Source organism: Cyrtonyx montezumae, unplaced genomic scaffold (genome assembly GCF_038088225.1).
Source record: "Cyrtonyx montezumae isolate F1298 unplaced genomic scaffold, pur_monq_1.0 scaffold_4, whole genome shotgun sequence".
Taxonomy (NCBI): Eukaryota; Metazoa; Chordata; class Aves; order Galliformes; family Odontophoridae; genus Cyrtonyx; species Cyrtonyx montezumae.
The window spans coordinates 34,331,687-34,352,551 of record NW_027072045.1 but is presented as its reverse complement, the minus strand read 5'-3'; the positions used below and the strand labels follow the sequence as shown (position 1 = coordinate 34,352,551).

At 41.7% G+C, this 20,865-nt stretch overlaps 1 protein-coding gene across 1 annotated transcript in view; it reads right to left on the bottom strand.

Moving 5' to 3' along the window:
- The window catches only part of LOC136055224 (nipped-B-like protein), a 270,748-nt gene extending 255,167 nt beyond the window's left edge, over positions 1-15,581 (bottom strand). Inside the window, exon 1 of the mRNA XM_065746940.1 lies at positions 15,567-15,581. The gene's annotated coding sequence lies outside the window, so the exon portion shown is untranslated. The remainder of the gene's footprint in view (positions 1-15,566) is intronic.
- Positions 15,582-20,865: the final 5,284 nt, after the last annotated feature.

Genomic DNA, 20,865 nt, shown 5'->3' with positions numbered 1-20,865 from the left:
GAAGTCCTCTGGGTTATGGAGTTCTCTTCTGAGAACCAGGGTCCTGGAAATTCAGCAGTCCATGGACTTGGGGCATTAACTCTTTAACTGGAGTGCCTCACATGATGGTATGATGTGATGTGGAATACAGATAACAACAAAATCATAAAACCATGGCAGTCCCTGGTACAGTAGCCATATTGGGTATGACATTTACAGTTGAGGGTAAAATGGGTCACTGTAACATTGTACTGCTAGAAGGGGCTTGTCAGGAAAGTGATGAACTTTGTGGAAGGAGTAAATGTCTAAACTGGTTTTCTTGTGTAAACTGTACTGGTTACTGCTGCTGCTTTATGATAGTTAAATGTTTGCGTTGTAAAAGTGAAATTTGTGGAACTCTTGTCCTAGCAAGACAGGAGTACTTTAAACATCCTGGTTAAGACTCCTATTCCAGGGAATTTGGTGTTCCTGTGCCCTGGGGAAGTAGGTAGATTCCATTACCCAGCAAAACAAGGGATGTTCACCCTGAAACCTAAGACAGGCTGAGCTAACTCCTTGTCCATAAAAGCTATTTTCTAAAGAAATTCCTGGAAAGACCCCTCCGAGTTGTATTTTCACTCACTGGAGAGACTTTGCTGCTGAGCCAGGGGTAACATTGAATAAGAAACCGGGAACATAAAACCTGGTCTTGTTATTTCCTTTATAATTGAATGTCCTAATTGTGAGATTAAGTTCTAGATGTTTATGGAAGTTGGAGAACTGTATTGTTTGACCTGTGGTTTTCAAAGGAAGTGGTCAAACTGTTTTGATGGTATAGGAAGTGTAATTGATGGTGTATATATGGAATTGCAGTTGGTGGTATGAAGAGTGGAGGGGGAGGGAAGGAAGGGAAAAGAAAGGAAAACACAGTCAAAGGGTTAAGGAAAATGATGAGTTTAAGAACTAGAATTAACAACTGAAATTGTCATCTTGTTAAGAGATATTGGTTTTGGTTCCCTGAAGGAATTCAGTGAACTCTCTTTGCCCTGAGAGAGCTGGTGGATTCCATTACCTAGGAGGGACAACTGACCAATGCGGAGTGTATTAGAGCTTGTGAACTGCACCAACCAAAGCAGAAGGGTGCTGGTAAGAGAACCCTGCCCCCCCCTGCAGCTTGCAAATGGAACTCTGAGAGAAAAAGGGGGGAGGGGGGGGAAATACGGGTGGAGACTCCTGATGTAAATGGTGTGTTACTTGCTAAGGGGGTGGGGGGGGAGGAGAGAATGGTCTTCATCTGCAGAGATCTAGGAAACCCGATCTCCCAGTGTAAGCACTGGAAGCTTCTGGGATTGGAGGTGAAACTGAAATAACTTTGTATAATGATTAAGAATAGGAAAGTGAAAGAGATTTGGGAAAGACAGGCTGAGGAAGGCAAAGATGAGCAATATATAATAGGTTAAAGGAACCAGAAGAAGTAAGGGACCTGGAGGAGGAAGCATTACCTGAGGAAGCATTTCTTTTCTGAAAGAGTGGTCAGGCACTGGAATGGCCTGCCTAAGGAGGTGGTTGAGGCACCATCCCTAGCGCTGTTCAAGAAGCATTTAGATGAGGTGCTAAAGGACTTAATTTAGTAGTTGGGTAGAGATAGTGATAGGAGGATGGTTGGACTAGATGATCTTATAGGTCCTTTCCAACCTTATGAACTTATGAACTTATGGAGAAATTGAAAAGGCTTAGAGAGTATATAGAAACAGCAATTGTAATTAAAGAAATTGGGAAGAACAATAGCAGCTGCTACTGCCTCTGCACTAGAACAGGGCCTGAGGATTCAGAGAACTCTGGGGGGGTGGAGGGGGCAGGCCAGCCTGGAAGGGCCCAGTGAGGGTTCAATCTCTACTTCCCCACTGGAATAAAAGCAGTGTGCAAATTGCAGGGAAATGGAACATTGGTGGAGAAGCTGTCCCAGACTGAGGAAACTTTCTCTTATAGCAAAAGCTGAGTAATGGGAAACCAGGAAGACTACCCTAGCAGTCACTGGATAAAATGCAGCTAGGGGAGCAGGGTAAAGAGACTAATTTTCTGATGGATACAGGTACCTCTTACTCTGTGCTACACCAGGAGTTATTATCCATAGATGCCGATTTTTGTAACAGTAGTAGGAACTACTGGCCAACAAGAAAAGGCTTACTTCTTAAGACCAATTAAATACAGGCTGGGAAAACAAGTAGGAACACAAATTCCTGTATATGAGACTTATTAGGACAAATGGATGCAGAGATTAAAATCAATAACGAAAATTAGAGCTAAGGGTCAAGGAAGACTGTCATGTTATGATGTGGAATACCAATAACAAATCATAAAAACATCACATAGTGCACTGGGAGTTAAAGAGTTAATGCTCCAGCCCTGTGCGTCAGTGGTAGCTCTGGGTACATCTGTCTCAGAAGAGAACTACATACCCCAGAGGACTTTGCGTTTCTTTGCATTTTTCTGTTTTCTGCTCAGAGAGAAAGATAAACTGTTCGCATGTCACAAGACACAGGCTCTTCTTTTTGGATTGACTCAGAAGTGGGTGCTCCCTAACTGTCTCACCTTCAGCGTTTAGCATAAGGCCTTCAGTTTTCAAATGCACTCTCTCATTTTGTTTGATTTGTTAGCTTCAGTTCCAATTATATTATATTGTGTTATCTTGCATTGCAATATCTTAGTAAATTAGCTTTCTTTCTCAGATTGTTGCTGTTTGGTTTTTAGGCCTACCTCCCTTTTCCTTTTTCCCTTTCCCAGGGCATGGGTCCCCCTGCCCCAATTGTCATGGAACTGGGCCAAACCAGCCCATAAATAGTTGACAAAGACCAACTGATTTAAATTAAGTCTGGCTTTAACCCATACTGGGAAAAACAAAGTTGGATCCCTGGAAGTTATAGAAATCCTGAATTAGGTATACCCAGTGTAGTGGGATTGCCTGGTCACAGCCTGAGCCAGTGAATGAGCATCTGAGTGACCCGAGCGGAGGAGCCCAGATCCACCCGTTCTCTTGCTCTCCCTCTCAGCGGTGCTTCCGGGAGCACAGATACGCTCAGAGCCTGTGCACCAGTGTTCGAACAAGAGGCAGCTGCGTTCCTTGGCCTAAAGGGTCGCTGGGAGGGGTGAGTTCATCCCCCTTATCTCTAATATCTCTTTCTGTAGCACCTCTACCTCAAATAAAGGCTCTGTCACCACCTTTGCTTGCTTTACACCCAGGAATGTGGTCATCAGGACTCCTGGAAGAACCAAAATGCAGCCTAATAGAACTTGAGAGCAGGAGCCAGCCCAGAGAGGGTAAAAACAGTAGCCTTTGAGGGTACAAGACTGTAGAGGAATAAAAGAAATAATAGGTAACTTGTGAAGTTCTATTATTGTGAATCTAAATGCAACATCCCTGTCTTGCCAGTGAAAAAAAAATCAGATGGCAAGAGCTATCATTTGGTACAAAATTTGAGGTCAGTTGATAGGATTGTTGAAGGTACACACCCAGTGGTGGCAAATCCATACATTTTATTAACCAAGTTAAGGAATATGTAGGTGGGGTTCACCATTCTGGATTTGAAAGATACCTTTTTCTGCCTGGTTTTGACAAAGAAAGTCTAAAGTAATTTGCCTTTGAGTAGGAAAACCCCAATACAGGGAGAAAAGACTCAGTTAACCTGGACAGTGTTACCTAGGGTCGTAGGAACAGCCCAATGATTTTTGAGAACCAGTCAGCTTTGAGCTCAAGACTTGGGTTCTTCCATCCCAAGGTGGAACTTTACTGCAGTATGTGGATGCCACATAACAAAAGAGGACTGTGTACAATGGACTGCGAGTTTGCTGAATTTTCTTGGTTTAAATGTTTATCAAGATTCTCAACAGAAAGCTCAACTGATCAGAGAACTTGGAACAGAACAGAAGGAAGTAATTTGCTGAACACCCAGAACACTGACGTGAAGCTACTTCTGAGTCAGCAGAATGTGACTGCTTGAAGACAGTCTGTGCCAGTTGACCAGACCTAAAGGAGGAACCATTGGATAGTGCTGAGGATTCCTGGATTCATCAACAGAAGTAGTTCTGTGAGACATGGAAACCACAAGACAGAGTATGCAGTAACTACTACTGACAAGGTAATTGAAGCAAAACCATTACCTGTAGAGACTTCCTCTCAGAAGGCTGAAATAACTGCCTTCACAAGAGCCTTAAATATACAGACAGATTCTAAGTATGCATTTGGGGTGGTACACTCTCATAGTACTATCTCAAAAGATGAAAGTCTGCTCATGCATAAGGAAAACAAATTAAGCATGCCAAAGAAAACTTTATTATAAAGGTAACACTGCATAGGAAACTGGGAATAAGATGGTGGATCAGGTGGCAAAAGAGACAGCTGAAGGAAAAGAGATGGGTGAACTGGCTCTAATTCCAGACAGTAAACTTCAAATCTCTGAACTTAAGTCAGAACCTGTCAAGTATTCTAGAGTGGATAGGAATTTAATTAGTGATTTCAGAGGAAAGGAGCAAACCAATGGATTTGATTATCTGTTGAATTAACTCAAAGTTTTTAAGACTTCCACCAGGAAATACCCCAGGCTAAAAGATCACATTTGCAAAGTCAATCAAAAGTTAAGAAATACCCCCTCACGCTCAAAAATTTTGAGTCTTTTGATTATATAATCACATAACATTTTCTAATCACAGGCCCAATCTACTTTGGAAATGAAACAATCTATAAAGTTGTAAGGTCTGTTACATACATGACAGTCCAACTTTAAGTATAACAAAAGAGAAGCGTGAAGCAAAAGAGGATGGAGATCAGATGTCAAGAAAAAAAGAAAAGCCATTCTTGGGAATCTGATTCTATTTCTAATAGTAAGTATTTTTGTGTTATTTTTTTTCCTGCATGTTCTGACACCCAATTTGAAGCACTGATTAGTCACACTTGTATACAAGTTTAATAACATTTGCTCTAACATTATCATACACATTATGATTTAAAAAAGTCAGAGCCTACAGTTGCGTTATTTGGACTTCCAAAATTATAAAGATAATGAACAACTTTTCTGTCTCAGTTACTAGCTTGCAAGATGGCATAATCTCCTGAAAAGAATTTTTAAAAATTATATTTTAATATTGGAATGCTTAACAAATGTTACACAATAAATGTTTGAGGAAATTAAGGATTTGACTTTATAGTCCTTTGTAGCTGTGTTTACATTAAAGACCAAAGAGAAATAAGAAAATTTAGTCATTTTAAAAAATAGGAATGGAAGCAATCTCAGGAGTGTATCCCACAGAACATGATCAACAATATCTTAAGACAGTCCTGAGAGACATTAATTTAACCTGTTTAAAACTGTTTTTGTTAGTTTTGTTTGGGTTTTCTTTTTGGGGTGGGAGGAGGAGGTAACTCTTTTTAAAAAGATACGTTAGAGGCTACTTTCAATCCATGCAATTAGTAAAATAGGCGTATTGCAGATGAAATGCAGACTACACAGAATCTGAACTACACAACTCCTTACCATTTTCTCTTACAATAAGAGCTCCATGTATTCCTGGATGTGAAATAATGCTCACTTGCCCAGCCAATACTTGTTTTGTACTTCAGGTTTTTCCAGCAATTTTTTCCTCCTTCCCTTTCTGGCCTCTCAGTACAGACTCCTCATCCATTCTTGTCCTTAAACTGTTTCATTTGACTGCACACCCAATTTTAGAGTACCCTTTTGTCTCTGTTTCTTGCTAAAGTTATTTTATAGCTCTTACAGAATCTTCACTAAGGACACTTGTGTCTGTCCTATATCATGGTCTTATGATTTTCATTATCAGTATTCCACATTGTAACATCATGTTATGGGATTTAAAGAGTTAGTGCTCCAGTTCTGTAGGTTGTCAATATTTCCAAGTACCTGGTTCTCATGAGAACAACTATACTTCCAGAAGACATTCACTGTTCCATTTCTCACTCAGAGGGAAAGATAAAACTGCTTATAAGTCATAAGATTGCCCCTTCTTTTACTGCCTGTCTCTGCAGTCTCTTCATCCAAAGTTCTTGCCCTTTAATCTTCCATTTCTTCCTTATCCTTGTGAGCTTAGTTCCAAATGCACCACTCCCCAATGTGCTCACCCATTCAAACACCTGCAACCTCAGTTCTTGTCTTTTCCACATTTGAAAGAATCAACACTGCACATATAAGTAGTGAATGGCCACCAGAAGAGTCTACATCTCACTGCTTAGGACTCTACTTACTTGGAACATCCTGTTGCATATACATTTTTCAACTTTAAGACCTAAAATCAGAGAAGCCAGATAACTTCATTCACCAGTAACTTGCTCAATTTTTTTTTTAATCACACTTTCAAACGGCAACAAAATAATGTAAAAGTTACCTCATTTAAGTTTTAAAGTCTTCCCCCAAATACAGATGTTCAAACGACTTGAAGGTCAGAAATTAAGAGTTAATTAACCCTTTTGACTTTTAAGCTTTATCAAAAGAGTTAGTGACTAAAGGGCAATCACCCAGCATGGAAATTTTTGCTTGAGTTTTCTTTAACAGAAAGAATCAATCATCACTGAGTATGCCAGTAGGAGATTATTCATTTCCCTAATATATATACACACACCTAGTATCCACTGTAGTAAAAAGCAATCAAAGAATCACAAGGTTGGAAATGACCTATAAGATCATCTAGTCCAACTGTCTTCTCATTACCACTGCTACCACAGGCTACTAAACCATATCTCGCAGCTCCTCATCTAGACGCCTCTTGAACACTTCAAGGGACAGCAACTCCATGACCTCCCTGGACAGGCCATTCCAGTGCCTGACCACTCTGAGAGAAAAAGTTTTTCCACATGTCCAACCTAAACCTCCTCTAATACAACTTGCAGCCATTTCCCCAGGTCCTATTCATTGCCTGGGAGAAGAGGCCCACCCCCTCCTCACCACAACCCCCCTTCAGGAAGTGGTAGAGTGCAATAAGGTCTCCTCTGAGCCTCCTCTTCTCCAGACTAAACAATCCAGCTCCCTCAGCCGCTCCTCATAAGACTTGTGCTCCAGACCCCTCACCAGTTTCATTGCCCTTCTCTGGACACACTCCAGGGCCTCAACATCTTTCCTGTAGTGAGGGGCCCAAAACTGAACACAATACTGTCTCCTTACTTTGAGCAAGAAATTTAACAAACAAATCATTAGGCAGATTTTTAATTTTCCATTCAGACAAAACAAATGTGAAACCTCATTTTATATCTCCACAAAGCACTCTCCATGTGTTCTTATTACAGTTTTAAGAGAGTCATGGTTTAACCCGAGCAGATAACTAAGGATCACACAACCTCTTGCACACACTGCAGGGTGGGATGGGGGAGAAAACTGGGAAGGTAGAAGCACAAGAACTCATGGGCAGAGATAAAGACAGTTTACTAGGTAAAGCAAAAGCCACATGAGCAAGCAACACAAAACAAAGAATTCATTCACTGTTTCACATCAACAGGCCACTTCAGGAAAGCAGGGCTCATTACACATAACTGTTTCTTGGGAAGATAAATGCCATCATTCCAAAGATTCTCCCCCACTCTTCCTCCTCCTTCTCTCCAGCTTTTATTGCTGAGGATCACATCACATTGTATGGAATCAAGTCTGGGTCAGCTGTCCTGGCCGTGTCCCCTCCCAACTGCTCATGTATAACTCCAGCCTCCTTGCTGACAGGGCTACACAAGCAGTAAAATAAAAATAAGCCCTTGACTATGTAAGCACTGCTCTGTAACACACCAATGGTTTGAGTTGTTCTCACCACTATTTTCATCAAAAATCCAAAACACAAGATCATACAAGCCTCTTGAAAGAGGAGCCAGCCAAAACCATGACAATATCGTATCAAAAATTTCTCAAGTTTTAGACAAAAGAAAATTGGCTTATTTTTCCAACAGGTACTAAGGCAGTTACTGTACATAGCATCTGATGATATGTCTCTGAACTCCTCTCCCCATATCCAGAAAGCATCTCTGAAGAAAGAGAGAGCAACATATCTGAATGGAAGAAAACATTCATAAAGTGGGACAGTCTACTGAAATCCAACATCTGAAAATAAAATTTCAGACGAACTACTTGAAAACTTATCCTGAGTATCTATTCAATAGAGGAGATAATTGCTAGCTTAGACATAAGAGACAGAGGTAACACTGTCACAGGCATGTGCTAATGTAACACTGAAGGAGTTTGATAAATTACATTAAAAAAAAAAGAGAAGATTAGAAGTATAAAGCCAAGTATTAAGAAACATCAAAACTAAGGATGCTTGCACCTATAATTCAGTCCCTTGTGCATTATCTTTCATTAAATGATCATATACTGATTTTGCTTCACACAGGACCTCTGCTTTGTTTGTAGTACGTGACAGATGATGGTCATGAAACAAATTAGTTACACAGCAAGAGCAGCTTATTTCTGTGGGATGTTATACTTCATTAACTGTATGTTCTTCAGATTTCTTAGTAAAAACAATTTTTAAAAACTCCATCCAATAAATCTGCTGGAAACTTGTTCTACCTGTTCTATAATATACCCAGAGCCTCCAGACTAAAGAATAAACTCTGTTTAAAGTCATACAAGTTAACACAAATATTAATTGGACAACAGACTGACATTACAATGAAATGGTCTGATGCAGAGGTATCCATTCAACCAATTTACATGAACTACAATAATTACAACTTTAAGAGACAGAGTTTCATCCTTAACAGCTAACAACCAATCCTTAGGACATTCAATCAGGAGCTAGTAACTGAAGAGAAGTAGCATTTTGAATGTTTCCAATGTTGCAGACAAGCCATTGAATCACTTGAAGGTTTTAGATTATTATCTAGTTAGGGTCTCAGATCTTAGTGAAAATATTTTGATTTCTTCACATTATAGAGGGAGATTCTTTTTAACTTTTCAGGACAGGAGAACTATTTCTGTTCAGATCTTGGAATGATTAGTATAGTTGAAACTGAAAAGGTCATCAGTGAAAACCCATTCTATACTTCTTAGGGATGCAGCATGGGAAACAACGGGCCAGATACATTGAAGTGCAAGCCCCACATAGCTACAAATAAAATCAAAGAAAATAACATTATGAACTCATTATGTGCTATAAAGTAACTAAAAAAAAGAACAAAGCACATCAAATGACACACAAGATCTATATTCACTTTTTAAACTCACAATTTTGATTCAGTTTCAGTCTTCCATATGTAAAATGAAAATAATATTTTCCTGATATGCTAAAGAAACATTTTCTAACATTTGTGAAGCACAAATACATATTAAGGTGATAATCTCTAAAAATGAATAGATGAAAACAATTCAACATAAACTGAAATATTTGGATGCTATACAGCAGATGATAAAGCAGCAAGCTGCACACTGAATGACAAAGAAAAACAAATATATAAACTAGGTTGTAGCAGTACACTAGTCAGCTGACATTTCCCACGCACTGTTTGAGGCACAGAATTGTGACCATAAGGGTAAGGGGTAAAAATAATGTAAAGGCCCGGTGTATGGAAAAGGGGGCTGGATTATATTTATTTCTCAAGTCTTAGCCTGTTCTTTCCTTATCTAGAATCCTTGACTTTGCAGCATAATGTCTTTTCTAACACTGTTCCTGTAAAATACGTTGCATTCCTACACATATACACTGCTGCAAATACCATGATGTGCTTCACATCAAACCACAGCAGTAATATGAAATATATATAAATAACAATATAAAGAATTAAGAACTGACATCTTCATTGATGAGGGGATAGAGTCCACCCTCAGCAAGTTTGCTGATGATACAAAGATGGGAGGAATGGCTGACATGCCAGAAGGCTGTGCTACCATTCAGCAAGACCTGGACAGGCTGAAGAGTTTGGTAGAAAGGAACCAGATGAGGTTTAACAAGAGCAAGTGTAGAGTCTTGCACCTAGGGAGGAATAACCATGTGCATCAGTACATGTTGGAGGCTGACCTACTGGAGAACTCAGAGAAGAGGGACCTCGGTGTCCTGGTGGATGACAGGTTAGCCATGAGCCAGCAGTGTGCTCTGGTGGCCAAAAAGGCCAACAGGATCCTGGGGTGCATTAAGAAGAGCATGGCCAGCAGGTTAAAGGAGATGATCCTTCCCCTCTACTCTGCCCTGGTGAGGTCACATTTAAAATACTTGTATAGTTAACAGACTAAGCAATTCAAAGTAGTACAGTAATCAGGATGTATAACTATAAAGATTATCACAGTGGAAGGGAATAATCAAAAACAGATTGAATACTCACCCATGTCCCAGGCTCACAGTGGAAAAACTCCAAAGGAGCAATCTCCATAAAGAAATCCCTCCCCAGTGGGGATCAGCCCTTAAATGAGGTCTAGGAGAGGTGGAGACAGACTCCACCCCTTCTGGTCACACAGGTGAATTGCCTTCACCTGTGCTCCTGTGGCTGACTCAGTGCTCACCTCAGGTGATCAATCAGTGTTTCAGGCTGTGATTCAACAGTTCCCATACAATACTGTATCTAGTTCTGGGCTCATCATATCAGAAAAGACCAGGGTCTCCTAAAGAGAGTTCAGCTAAGGGCCACAAAGATCATGAGGGGCCTGGAGCATCTCCCATACGATGAACAGCTAAGAGCACTGTAACAGTTCAGCCTGGAGGAAGGCTGAGAGATAATAATCAATGCATATAAATATCTAATATAAATAATCTAGAAATATAAAGTGGTCAGGTGCTGGAATGGGCTGCCCAGAGAGGTGGTGGACTCACCAACCCTGGAGGTGTTTAAGGAACATTTAGACACTGTGTTAAGGGACATGGTTTAGAGAGAAATATTGGTGATAGGTAGACAGTTGAACTGGATGATCTTGTAGGTCTTTTTCCACCTTGGTGATTCTATGATTCTATCTAATGAGGAGGAGTCAACTGGATGGGGGCAGGCTCTTTTCAACAGTGCCCAGCAGCAGAACAAGGAGCAACAGGCAAAAACTGAAACACGGTTCTGTACAAAGATGCAGAAGAACTTTAACGGCTACAGAGCACTGGAACTGGCTGCCCAGAGAGGTTGTGTGTTCTCCCTCTATGGAGATACTCAAGACCCGTCTGGATGCTTTCCTGTGTAACTCGCTGTAGGGAACCTGTTTTAGCAGGGGAGTTGGACTAAATTATCTCCAGAAGCCCTTTCCAACCCCTATGACTCTGTGATTCTCTGTGATTTAAGAAAAACAGCAACACTTAGAACCAACTGACAAATATTAAAAGCAATAAAAATAATCTTCTACAAATTCTTCTGACTGAAAGACTAACACGAAGAATATTCTTCAGTTTATGTTTTTTAAAACTGTCATTTGTGTAAAACAAATAGTCACCTTCAAGTACAGTGACAACAACTAAATTCAATTTGACTAGAATTCCCTTTAGCTTCTACACACAGCTTTATCCAAATCTTTTCTCCCCTTCTTTTTCTCTAATTTTTTTCTTTATTGAGATGTTCCACAGTGAACAGTTGAGACACGAAGTGAGATACAAATTGTGTGTCTTGCACAAACTCCTCAAATACAATTGCACCACTTCTGGGGCATAGCAGACATCATAAGTTCATAAGTTCATAAGGTTGGAAAGGACCTATAAGATCATCTAGTCCAACCATCCTCCTATCACTATCTCTACCCAACTACTAAATTAAATCCTTTAGCACCTCATCTAAACGCTTCTTGAACAGCGCTAGGGATGGTGCCTCGACCACCTCCCTAGGCAGGCCATTCCAGTGCCTGACCACTCTTTCAGAAAAGAAATGCTTCCTCAGGTCCAATCTAAATCTTCCCCGGCGCAACTTGTGGCCATTCCCTCTCGTCCTGTCGTTATTTATCAGGGAGAAGAGGCCCACCCCCTCCTCACCACAACCCCCCTTCAGGAAGTGGTAGAGTGCAATAAGGTCTCCTCTGAGCCTCCTCTTCTCCAGACTAAACAATCCCAGCTCCCTCAGCCGCTCCTCATAAGACTTGTGCTCCAGACCCCTCACCAGTTTTGTTGCCCTTCTCTGAACACGCTCCAGGGCCTCAATATCCTTCTTGTAGTGAGGGGCCCAAAACTGAACACAGTACTCGAGGTGCGGCCGTACCAGAGCTGAGTACAGGGGGATGATCACCTCCCTGCTCCTGCTGGCTACACTATTTCTAATACAGGCCAGGATGCTGTTGGCCTTCTTGGCCACCTGGGCACACTGCCGGCTCATGTTGAGCCAAGCATCAACCAACACCCCCAGGTCCTTTTCCTCTCTACATTCTTCAAGCCATTCTGCCCCAAGCCTATAGCATTGCATGGGGTTATTGTGGCCAAAGTGCAGGATATCAATATAAAGCACTTCTCTCCCATATATTTTGCAGGTCAGAATCATCTACTAAATATAGTCGTAATGCTAATAAAATATTAACACTAATATAGATGAATTGTATTAAAAGTTTTATAATACTGTAATTTCAGAAGGACTTCCTTTTTCAATTACTGTATCTGTATATTATGTAATAACTCTCTATCACCAATTTCAAAATCCTCCTTGCAAGTTCTTTTCCATGCAATTGAGTGTTCCTTACTGCTGATTATTCAAAATCAGAAGCCAACCTAACCCATACTACTTCTAATAAAGGCATTTATAAAAGGAAGACTGAAAGTAAGTTGTATCATACTGAAATGGACAGGTGTTTTTTTTTTATGTTAAATATTTCTAATTGTGTCAGTAAATAGCTATTATAACACTAGAAGATCCACCTCACACCCACCAGACACCAAACTCTAAAGTTATCCAAACTCATATTTTTCTGTTTTCATAATCACTGTCTAAATGTCTACACACTGATGAACACAGAAAATATTCCTCTAAAATATTTTCTAGAAAGCATAAAGTTCTGAATTTGAAAACAATTTCTTCTTAGCTCTAAATATTCAGAATCAAAGTATAATTTCTCCTTCTAGTTACTAGTCCACTAACTTTGCATTTAATATTAAACTACCTATTTATTACACAATAAGTAACCCTATTAAATATATATTCACATATATAATACAGAAGTACCACATTTACCACTGAATACAGAAAATTGCAATAGGAAACTTGTTACACCAATCCCTGTCTCAAATGAATTCACAATATATATTTTTTTAATCTAGTATCCTTCAAAATATAGTTTATTTATATTATCGAGGATTATATACACTAACCATTCAGGATTAAGGCTCCATTATCTTCATCGTCATACAAACAACAAAAAACATGGTTGCAACTCAAAGACATTACTACATCTTGCCTTGATTCTGCAAGAAGTCATATGAACATGATTGTTCACGGAGTCCCAAACACGTAATGAAGTTGCGCTCATACAGAACAAGGATCTGCAAATTGTTTTCGTGGTATAATTAATCATATATGGCTCAAAAAAACAAAAACATAAATCACAAATAGACAGTAACTTAAATTTCCCTTCTACAATATTAAAAACAGGTGCATTTATTATCAAGCGAATGCTTGATAAAAGAAAAAAGTCAAATACAACCCTGGAAAGACAAACTTGACAGGAACTACGTAACTACAGTAGCTCATTTCCTGCTCATCTCTCACATATTTAAAGCAAATCTCCTTGAACAAAACATAAATCAGAGAATTCACTACACTTAGTTTAATATAGACATTTTTATTAAAACAAGAGTTATTTTAAACGATGAAACACTACAGCTAATGTTGCTTCCTGATGATGAATACTACTCAACTACTTCTGCACAGTACTCTCTTCCCTGTAAAGCAGAATTACTCAGCCCCTATACATGTTACCAGTTAAAAGAAAACAGCAATTCAGCTGCACACGGAGGTAGGGACATTCTGAGACAACCAGCGGCACCCTCTGCAATTAATAAAGTTTCAAAATAAAAAGCTGCTTTTTTGATGTGTAAATGCTTCTTCTCCATGCATATAGGCCTGAGACTCTGTTAACTGGACCAGGCAGCACAAAGACAGGAATGGGAGATTAGCGGGAGGGAGAAAGGAAAGCTGAGATTGAGGCTCAGCAGGATCTTCAGGCCTTTAAAAATTCAAACTGCTCTCTGACTAATACAAATCACAGACGCACTACTGACTACTACATGGATTTACATCATTAAAAAGATGCTTTCCAAGTGACAGCTATATTCATCCTTTTAAATGGATATCAAGGCACACAGAAGCATGAAAGCAGTTTAAGACTCTAAACAAAATACCCTAGAAAGTTACTTCCTTAGATACAATAGCCACTTACTATTGTAACAGATCCACCTGAACAAGTAAAAAACCTACTTGAAAGACAAATTATAAGATGTTGATACTTGTTTGCCATTTATAATTTACTTTCTATATGAAAGACGAAACTTGGTATCTTAAAATTTCCCTCAATTATGTAATTTCTGGAGAAGTATTTTTATTAGTTCACAGGGTGTTTGTTTTTAAATCTACCTCAATTATTAATAACTGTCAACTCTACCACACAGTAAGTCCAAGATTTACTTAACTGAAAATTAGCTACCACTTATTTATGAAGACTTGACAATCAACAGTCATTTACAAAACACATTTGACCTGTTTAAGTGGCAGCTACATATTCAAACATAATGGACACAAAAGGCCAACAACAACTTCAAGTCTGACAAAAAAGGATGACTTTTTTAAACACTTCTCACTTAACACTTAATTGAATTAATGTTCTATTCCCAAGAACTTCAGGTAAGATCCCATCTTCATCTTGACCCCTGAAATGTCATAAATGCACTACTTCACACACAACCTCTTTCCCATTTTCTGTTTGCTAGAAAGCATAAAATAGTATTTCTTCTGATTTGAGTACATATTCCTGTAGCACCTACAGCACATAAAATAACACAAATGTGTTTAAGCCTGACACAATATGCTTGCCTATCTGTATTGCCTAGGTCTGCAAGTGCCTGTGCTGTGCCAATATCCCCACAAAATCTAGTTTCATACTATAAATATACAGTTATTAACAGACTAATCAATCACTATCTTATTTAGAGCTCAAACATTTGCATATTATAAATCTATATCCAATCGAACTTTTGAATATTCAGAACTGAGTTTGTTAAAAGGCGAAGATATGTATTTACATTGCACCTTCTCCCCTATCCCTCCACTTACTCCTACCTCAGCTCAGAGGGCTGTCTGCACTGGGACCTTACTTCCTCACCCTGGTAAAGTCATAAATATGGCACACTCACGACTAATTGTATTGTTCCCTCCTCCTCCTGCTCCTCTCTCGGCTGAGGCCTGTTACTGAGAAGCCGTTTCGCCTTCCTAATCCCCAAGCTGGAATAAAGACGCTGGCCAGCGGGCCTGCGCTCTCCACCGGGCCTAGGCCTCCCGGCAGCCTAAGAGGAACCAATCTCCTCCAAACCCGAACAAGAAGGAAGGGGAGCTACGAAATAAACACTTCCAATTGCCACCTATTCCCCTCTACCTCGGAAAGCCACTAATCCCTCTCTGCTCCCGCAGTGCTAGGCCGCCTAGGCTGAGCTGGGCCTGCTACTGGAGAGGGCAGAGAAGGGGGGGGGCTTACCTGAGCAAATCGTCGTCTGAATCCAACGAGAATCCGAGAGGGGGAGAGAAATCCACTCTCTCCCTCCTCAGAGGAGCCGCTGCCAGACCACCACCACGGAACAGGAGGAGAGATAATATAACAACAATAATCCGGGCCGGGAGGGGGGCTGGTTCCTCTTCCGCCTCCTTCTCAGTGGAGCAAACATGTAGAGCCGAGCGGTGAGCGACCAAGACAAATCCCTTCCCCCTGAGCCTGCTTCACAGTATCAACATGGGCCGGGCTGAACAGGTTCCGACGCGCAGTCCGAACCGCGGGAGGGGGGCGGGGGCAATGCTGACAAGAGGGCCGCCCCTGCGTGCAAGTGCAAAAGGGCGGGGGAGGGGACCGCCTAGGCACGGTGAGTCGGTACCGAGAGGAGATGGGAGTGGGGAGTTGGGAAGGGAAGAGAAAGGAAAGAATAGGATAAGATGAGATAGGATAGGATCCTGTGCGTATGGCTTTCTCGCTCCCTCAGAACAAAATGCCGACCGGAAGTGCAGCTGCAGGAATGACTCCCTCCACCGGCGCTAAACATAACAGCCTCTCCCTTTCCTCCACTGTCGCTTCCTCACTTGCCTGGCTGGTACTGCTTCGGCTGCCACTGCGTTGCTCTACGTTATCCCCCTCCCAGCTTTGATGCAACCGTAGAAGCTCCCTTGCCTCACCGCGCGTTGCAGCGATGGGCACAGTTGAATCTCCGCTGCCTGGCTGTCACTCCACTTCCCACCCATCTGGCTCCTGCCTGTATTTTTCTTCTTTTCCCTGCTGGTGTGCAGAGCTAGACTGGAGTTTGTGTTCAGGCCTGCACTGAGAGAAAAGCAGACAGTGATTTGTGAAAAAGTTATCTTTAAAAAAAAAACACTTTTTTTTTTTTTTTTTACCTTCCTTAAGTACAGTAGGGAGAAAAAGACTACAAATAACTGCAAAATGCCACCTCACAGGAGGCAGAGTTAAGAAGGCAACTTATAATGAAGCTATAAAGGAAGCAGTCTCCATCAACCCCAGCGAGCAAGATGTGGCAGATCTGGGACACTTACTGGAATTACTGTTACCATTACTGTTCATCTCTGTGGAAATAAACTAAAACACCCAATGCCAAAAGTGCTGCCAGGGCATATATCAAACTGGAGTGACTTTCAGAAACAACCCTTTTGGAAAAGCACAAGGGAGAATGCAGGTGTTGAGGTGAAGGGTCATATGTTGGAGGCTGATGTTCTCCATCACCACCAGATTTACTGGAAATATTTTAATTCTGGGTTGTGAAGCACTGTTTAAAAAAATAATGTCCTAATCTGAAAATTTTTCTGTTTTTTTTCTGTACAGGTAAAGCTCTGTAAAATCATAGCACAAGATAATAGTGAAGAAGCATTTACATAAGATGCTATGAAAGTAATGCCTCCTATTTATTTCCATCAAAACCACAACAGATACAAAGACCACAACACTATCTGATAGTGCAAATTCTCAGCTACAAAAAACTACTTTTCAACATAATCACAAACATTAGCTGTGCATTTTGACTAGTCACGTACAGGAGCCTGCATCCTGTGCTCGTAAGAGTCTGCATGGGCATCTAGAAAGTGGCTTATAGATTCATAGATACATTAGGTTGGAAAGGACCTAAAAGATCAAAGTCCAACCATCCTCCTATCACCATCCCTACCCACTGAACTACTAAATCAAATCCCTTAGCACCTCATCTAAACGCTTCTTGAACAGCACTAGGGATGGTGCCTCAACCACCTCCCTAGGCAGGCCATTCCAGTGCCTGACCACTCTTTCAGAGAAAAAAATTTTCCTCAAATCTAATCTAAATCTTCCCTGGCGCAACTTGTGGCCATTCCCTCTTGTCCTGTCATTAGTTATCTGTGAGAACAGGCCCACCCCCTCCTCACCACAACCTCCCTTCAGGAAGTGGTAGAGTGTGATAAGGTCTCCTCTGAGCCTCCTCTTCTCCAGACTAAACAATCCCAGCTCCCTCAGCCGCTCCTCATAAGACTTGTGCTCCAGACCCCTCACCAGTTTTGTTGCCCTTCTCTGAACACGCTCCAGGGCCTCAATGTCCTTCTTGTAGTGAGGGGCCCAAAACTGAACACAGTACTCGAGGTGCGGCCGCACCAGAGCTGACTACAGGGGGATGATCACCTCCCTGCTCCTGCTGGCTACACTATTTCTAATACAGGCCAGGATGCTGTTGGCCTTCTTGGCCACCTGGGCACACTGCTGGCTCATGTTGAGCCAAGCATCAACCAACACCCCCAGGTCCTTTTCCTCTTTACATTCTTCAAGCCATTCTGCCCCAAGCCTATAGCATTGCATGGGGTTATTGTGGCCAAAGTGCAGGACCCGGCACTTGGTCTTATTGAACCTCTTCCCATTGAGCTCAGCCCAGCTGTTCAGCCTATCCAAATCCCTCTGAAGGGCCTCCCTACCCTCAGGCAGTTTGACACATCCTCCCAACTTGGTGTCACCTGCAAACTTACTGAGGGTACACTCAATTCCCTCATCTAGGTCATCAATAAAGATATTAAACAAGATGGGCCCCAAAACTGATCCTTGGGGGACACCACTCATAACAGGATGCCAGCTGGACTTAACTCCATTAACTACTACCCTCTGGGCACGGCCTTCCAGCCAGTTCTCCACCCAGAGAAGAGTGAACCTGTCCACACCACGGGCCGCCAGTTTCCTTAGGAGAATACTGTGGGAGACCACGTCAAAGGCCTTGCTGAAGTCCAGGTAGACTACATCAACAGCCTTTCCTTCATCTACCAGTCTGGTCACCCAGTCATAGAAGGAGATGAGGTTGGACAAGCACGACCTCCCCTTTGTGAACCCGTGCTGGCTGGGTCTGATCCCCTGGTTGCCATGCATGTGCCGTGTGATCTCCCTCAAGATCATCTGCTCCATAACTTTCCCTGATACCGAGGTCAGGCTGACAGGCCTGTAGTTCCCCAGGTCTTCCTTACGGCCTTTCTTGTAGATGGGAGTCACATCACCAAGCCTCCAATCTTGTGGGACCTCTCCAGATAACCAGGAATTCTGATAGATGGCAGAAAGTGGCTCAGCAATCACCTCTGCTAGCTCCCTCAGCACCCTTGGGTGGATCCCATATGGTCCCATGGACTTGTGGCAGTTCAGATGGAAGAGCAGGTCTCTGACCGTCTCTGCTTGGATCACATGGGGTGTATTATGCACTCCGCCCCAGACTTCCAGGTCAGGGCAAAAAGTACCCTGAGGATAACTGCTCTGTCTATTAAAGACAGATGTGAAGAAGGCATTGAGAACCTCAGCCTTTTCCTTATCCTCCGTGATTATATTCCCTGCCACATCAAGTAAAGGAGAGAAATTTTCCTTAGTTTTTCTCTTACTGTTAATATATATGTAAAAGGATTTTCTGCTCTCCTTTACTGCAGTAGCCAGTCTAAGTTCAAGCTGGGCTTTAGCATTTCTAACTTCCTGCCTGCAAATCCTGACAAGTTCTCTGTAGTCTCCCCAAATCGCCTGTCCAATCTTCCAGAGGACATAGACTCTCTTTTTCTCCTAGAGTCTCAACAAAAGTTCCCAGTTCATCCACACTGGTCTTCTTCCCCTCCGGCTCAACTTACGGGACTCCGGGACAGCCTGCTCCTGTGCCTTTAAGATTTCCATCTTGAGGAGCATCCAGGCTTCCTGGACCCCTTTACCCATCAGGAGCGAGTCCCAAGGTACCCTTGCAAGAAGTGACCTGAACAGGTCAAAGTCTGCCCTCCGGAAGTCCATGGTAGCAGTAGCAGTTTTGCTAGTCACCCTCTTGACATCACCAAGAATAGCAAACTCCACCATTTCATGGTCACTCTGGCCAAGACAATCCCCAACCTTCACATCTCCTACTAGTCCTTCTCTGTTAGTGAAGAGCAGGTCTAGCAAGGCACCTCCCCTGGTAGGCTCTTGCACCAGCTGCGTCAGGAAGTTATCTTCCACCCATTCTAGAAATCTCATGGACTTCTTCCTCTGTGCAGTATTATATAACGGCCTATCATTCATATCACTGTTGCCACTGCTGAAACGCTCCACCCACCCCTCACAGTGCTCCCATCCACTCTTTGGACATTCAGCAAGTCTCAATGAATGTCAATGGTACCGTTTTTTTCACATGGAGGAATTCAGTGACACACCTTTACTCCATACACACTTCCGTGTCTGACACCATTTTGTCAGACTGCCCCTCTGCTGCCATCTGTCACAGCAACAACATGGAACAAAATATTGATGGGAAGGTTCAACTTCTGCTCCCATCCCACCAACATCTGCCTCTGACATTGTGAGCCAACATCATAAAATAGAAGGCATTACTTTTGGAACAACTATCATTATATCTAATTAATTATGTCTTTTCATGCTAAATTCTGCTGTTTTGCTCCTCAATAAACAGGCAAAAATTATTTGATGTTGTATGGGAACTGTTAGGTCACATTCTGAACCAGTGATTGAGTGCCTAATTCACCTGTGCAACTGGAAGGGGCAGATCCTGGCTCCACCTCTCCCTACTTAATCTCATTTAAGGGCTGGTAGCACCAGGGAAAGTGTCTCTACTTAGAGATTGTGTTCTTTGGAGTGTTTGGTGAGTGCTGATCCTTAGAAAAGAGTAAGTTATTCATTCCTTTGTAGGACTGTAACTGCTATTTTTCTTGGGAGATCTGGAACTGGTTTAAAACAGCTATGTTTGTTTTTACCTGTCTTTACATTTGGTGATCCAGGCAGGAGAATCTACCAAAGGTAGTATAAATTCTGAGATAACTTGTTAAAGGGTGTATTAAAGAGATTGTTTCCTTAGAAAAGTAACCTGAGCACATCATAAGAATTCTAAGTTCCCTGTTGCATGGATTGGCTCCTATAATAGGAAAAGGAGGCTGGTCATTGGGATACTTAACACCCGTAAGGAGGAACTCATGGGGGAACCTTGAGATTCCTGGGTTCCCCATGGCTGAGTGCTACACAGATAAATGAATAATGGGGGCCCATAAGGGACAACGGTCCCATTATTAATCCCTTTCCAAGATGGCAGAATACTTGAATTAATTAAAACAAACATAACTAACAACCCAGGAAAGAGGAGTAGTGGCATCTGCTGTAGCATGGCTGCTACTACTAACAGTTAATGCATATCCATCCTCTGAGGAGGGATTGAAAAACAAAAATGAGCTTTTAAAATATTATCAGACAAGTAAAAAACAAAATGAGATTTCTGAGGGGGCAAGCTGCCTCATCTTCATATGGCATTTCTTCTCTAAAATTA